The sequence below is a fragment of the Scylla paramamosain genome, chromosome 4 (assembly GCF_035594125.1).
Source record: "Scylla paramamosain isolate STU-SP2022 chromosome 4, ASM3559412v1, whole genome shotgun sequence".
NCBI classification, from domain to species: domain Eukaryota; kingdom Metazoa; phylum Arthropoda; class Malacostraca; order Decapoda; family Portunidae; genus Scylla; species Scylla paramamosain.
Window position 1 is genome coordinate 5827501 of NC_087154.1, and position 5000 is coordinate 5832500.

Sequence of the window (5000 nt, forward strand, 5' to 3'; positions counted from 1 at the left end):
CTCTTCCTCCCCCTCCTTCTATTCCCAACTTAGTCTTATGCCTTCTCTATCCCACTCCGTCTTCTTCCTCCTTAGTCAACCTACGCATCAGCCGTCTGCCCTAACTACTTCATCTTTACCTTCCTTCCACCCTCCCTCTCGACACTTCTCAGTCATCCAGCCTCTTTCCACTTCTTGTCGAAAACTACTCTCTAGCTATTTTTCCCCTTTCTCTCTTTCTCTAATCTTCCTTTGCTGCTTTCTTTACTTTCATGACACTCTCTCTCTCTCTCTCTCTCTCTCTCTCTCTCTCTCTCTCTCTCTCTCTCTCTCTCTCTCTCTCTCTCTCTCTCTCACAAACAAGCAAAATAGTATGGGCAGTTCCCGAAGGCTTTTGATCATAGAGACGCGGGGTACAGGAGTAACATTTATAGAAAACTCTGCTGTCCCTCCATTTCACGTTTCATTATTAACGGCTTTGCTTTGCTGCTTCCACTGTTAATTGAAGGAATAAGTGACGTTATCCAACCCATTATTATCAAAACAAAAAGGGGTTTATAGCCAATATTTATTTATTTTTTTTTCTATTTTTCACGGTCTTGTTTCTGAAGTTGTATATATGAATGAAATGAAGAAAGAGAAAAAAACAGTAAAGGGAGACTTCTTGTTCTTATTTTCTATTATTGTGCTCGTATATAAGCTTATCCCGTTAATATTTTCTTGTACTCAATCTTGTGGCTTTTATTACTCTTCTACGATGCACTTCGAATAAAGATATAAATGAGACCATCATTTGTCTTTTCTATTTTATCTATAAGGAAGAAAAGAGGATCAACCAGCAGCAACATCATCATCACGATCAACAAAACAACAACAACAACAACAACAACAACAGTATCAACATCAACAACAGCACCATAAGTTTCCGGATCTTGAGCACAAAACTTTCTTCATCTCGATCATTATAATTGATGTCGAGGGTCTTTGGTCGACGTGAAATGTGAGGCAGTGGAGGAAGAGGAGGAAGATGAGAGTCGTGTTTAGTTTTTGCTTCACTGAGCGACACAAACTTTCCTTACTGAGGCCATCAGAAGATGAGAGGATGATGAAAAATAACGAAAAGTGGAGGATGGCTGAGGAGGAGGAGGAGGAGGAGGAAAAGGAAGATGAGAATACTTACTGGGTGAAGGAGAATAAGGACGAGGCAGCCAAGTGTTTCACCTCATGACAACCTCCCTCCTCAGCATCTCTTCATCTCCCTTCCCTCCCCTTGTCTCCAAACACTCCTCTCCCGCCTCCCTGATGAAAGAACGATTGCTGTGAAGAGTACTTGCCATTCTTCCACGATAGGGTGGTGTGTAGGCCCGGGGTGGGAGGCGGACCTACGCTCCTTTTACGTACCTGGAAGCAAATGAGGCACTAACGTTAGAAAATGCTCAGGACTTTGCCCGGAACACTCATAAATGGCAGTGATGGAGTACTAATGCATTTTCCATGAAATGTTCGTGGAAAAGGGGAATAGGAAGCATCACTAAACTTCATGCTAATTAAGGTTTTTTTCCTCTACACGTCCTAGTAGAATTTCATGGGTGTTATGGGTTAAAAGGCATGTAAAGAAGGGTGATGTTGGGACGCAAAGAATGACGAACGGCTGGTAGACTACGGGAAATAATGGAATAGACTACAGTGTATAAAGGACAGTGGGAATGGAAGGATGGAATTATTCGTTAGTGTGTGGCGTTGTTAAAAAAAAAAAAATGAGGAAATGTTAGTAAGCGAAGGAAGGTGTGAAAAATGAAAAAAAAAAACCTGAGTGTACCTACTATATCTGACACATATAACTAGCATTAGATGAAAGGTAAAAAGTAAATAGATAAAGAATAAGAATAAAACAAAACGTTACAATTCACAGGAAGCTCAAGCATTCCATCAGAATGTTATATTTCATCTCTTCATCGGAGTTTTAACCTACACCAGATATTCGTTACATAAATATTTGAGGCTCCCAAATCAAAGTTCATGCAAAAGTCAGCCAGGCAATCTAGATACACGCTCTTAAGTATTTACTGTTACATTTTATTGCTGGCTGCCTTTTTCTGGCTCAAATCATGTTTAACCTAATTTTTTCCCCGTCTTCTCTGATTTAACTTTTCATATAATATTCACTTTGTACTTATCCTGGTAAAACCAAACATCGCGTAAAGAAGCAAGGCGCTGGAAACACGTATCAGCGACTGCAGGAAGAGAAGGATTTTGTTTTATCCTCAGTGGCTCACCGAAACACTCAGGCCAAGTGTGTGTGTGTGTGTGTGTGTGTGTGTGTGTGTGTGTGTGTGTGTGTGTGTGTGTGTGTGTGTGTGTGTGTGTGTGTGTGTGTGTGTGTGTGCAATCTTTGAGTCCACTGTGAATTTCCTAACGTCAAATCCAGACGAACACACACACACACACACACACACACACACACACACACACACACACACACACACACACACACACACACACACGCCCGCACGCACACAAAGCACTCTCTGACAGTACAAAATCCTTACTTACATATTTTCTCCGTGTGCAGGGATGGGGTTGTCGAGGGTTCTAAGCGTGGCTAAGGGCATTATAGGGAAAGAATGGCGGACAAATTATCGTTGGAATAATTTTAATGCCTAGATTTACTGCATTTATAATTCTGAAAGGGTGGTACTTTGCGAGATGGTACTTGTGCTTTTATTAACGATTTCAATCGCATTTCTATCATAATTTCCTTTCCCCTAGACTCTCTCTCTCTCTCTCTCTCTCTCTCTCTCTCTCTCTCTCTCTCTCTCTCTCTCTCTCTCTCTCTCTCTCTCTCTCTCTCTCTTCAAATGCATTCAAATTAGCGCGCTTCGCTCATCTCCTTTACTCAGCCTGAAGGAAGCGTATGTTATATGCAGATGCACCTTCAAGGGCACCAGTATTCCCTAGTATAATGCAGGGTCTAGCTGCCATACCAAATTCTCGTACCTTTAGCAGCATGGAAGACAAGCACGGCAATCTTCCTATCGACCTCTATGCTTTGAACTTGATGTATTGAACTGTTTCAGGAAATGTTTATATCAGTATTGGTGGTCTTCGTGCATCTCTTTCTCCTCCTTTATTCTCCTTCCCTTCGCCTTTACTGTACTACGTCTATCACTCTGAGTTAAGTAATATAGTTTATAGCAGATAGTCCCATAAGGATAAAGCTATTATGATGCTTTTTGTTCCTAATTTCTTTTTGAATCCCTGCCTCCTTCACTTTCTTCACGTTCTCCTTTTCGTCTTTATTACTAGTAACACTAAAGTTACTACTACTACTACTACTATACTACTACTACTACTACTACTACTATCATAACTACTACCACCAATAGCTATATACTTCTTTTCCTATAACATTACTTGCCTATCCGAAACCCTCAAAGCCTCTCTCCCCACACAGAGGAAGCGGCTCCTGTGAGTCTAAGTAAATGTATTGGAGGCGGTCCAGAAAGCCTAACTTTTGGTGAAACTTCCGTCTGGCAAAGTAACAACAGAGTTTCCAATCCAAAATTTAGTGAAAAATACTTGAAAACTTGTAAGAGCCGGGAAGTTTCGGGTGCCAGTAACCAACACGAGTAGTGATTATTGATAACAATTTTTTTTTCCACACATGATAGGCGCGAGTGTACGACAGACATACAACACTGATCGTGGCTCAATTATTTTTATATTAAGCCAAATAATTATTTTCAGGGGGGCAAAAAGTTTAGTGGAGGGAAAAAGGGGGTGTTTAGGGGGAAAAAGTTTAGTGATTAAGTATTACAGTAAAAAAAAAAAAAGTTATTATTGAACAGTTTGTTCTTGGCGGTTATAATTTTATGAATCCTGCTTTACTAAGTTGCTATTCTATATATATCCTTTTTTTTACGTGCGGTTAATGGAATGGTAGCTTATGTGGTGGTATAAAACGTGCTGCGAAAAATGAGGCAGATATACAAGAAAAAATATATAGGTCAGCAGAACAAGCCAACACAGGCCACTGCAGTAACAGATCTCCTGACGGAAAAAAGCAGCATTCCCTTACCTTTGCAGCAAAACTGTTCGGAGAGAAAATTGAAAACGAAAGACAAAATGCAAATAGAGAGTCAGTGGGGGGATGTTTTCAAACTATGACTTTGAGAGAATGACTTTCTTCTCCCTTTTATATATAAGGTTTGCAATCATCATCCCATTTCCTGTGAGAAAAAAAAATGTTGATATTGACAATAACTACAGACTGACTGTGCATGGTTTAAAATGATTAAGAAAATATTCAATCAATGAAAAATGTTTTATGCAAAGTTCTCACGAAATAAAGTAAAATCAATTTTAAAAATATGTCCTTCAACACAACTGCAAAATACACATTTATTTGTCTCATAATGCAGAAACCTAAGCAAAAACAAATGTAGATTGGATAGTAAAGCTTTAATATCAAGCGGAATTTCGATTTACTTTTTCAAAACATCTAATATCTAACACAGCAGACACGTGATGCTTGCGTAACATTTATAAAGTTCTGGGTTCGTCTCTACCTGCAGCGCACAAGGAACAGGTTTCCCTTTTTCACCTGGCAGAATATTGCAATGTCATAAGGCGTTCAGTACAGAGGCACTGAATTTCATTGCACGACAGACGCCAAAAAAAAGATGTTGACGGAAGGAAATATTGTATAAGATTCTTGTTGATAAAGAAGAAAATCTTTGACAGACAAGAAAAAAAATGTTGACGGAAGGAAATATGGTATAAGACTCTTGTTGATAAAAAAAAATACTTTCAAAATATTATTATTATTAAAAATGTTCAAACCCATATTCTTTACCTTCTGAAAGGATGAGAAATATGTCAGGGTGTGAAAATTACATCAGTCACTTTGAATAAACAGAAAAAATAAATAATAAAAAATAATAATAAAAGTCTTAGAGAGAGAGAGAGAGAGAGAGAGAGAGAGAGAGAGAGAGAGAGAGAGAGAGAGAGAGAGAGAGAGA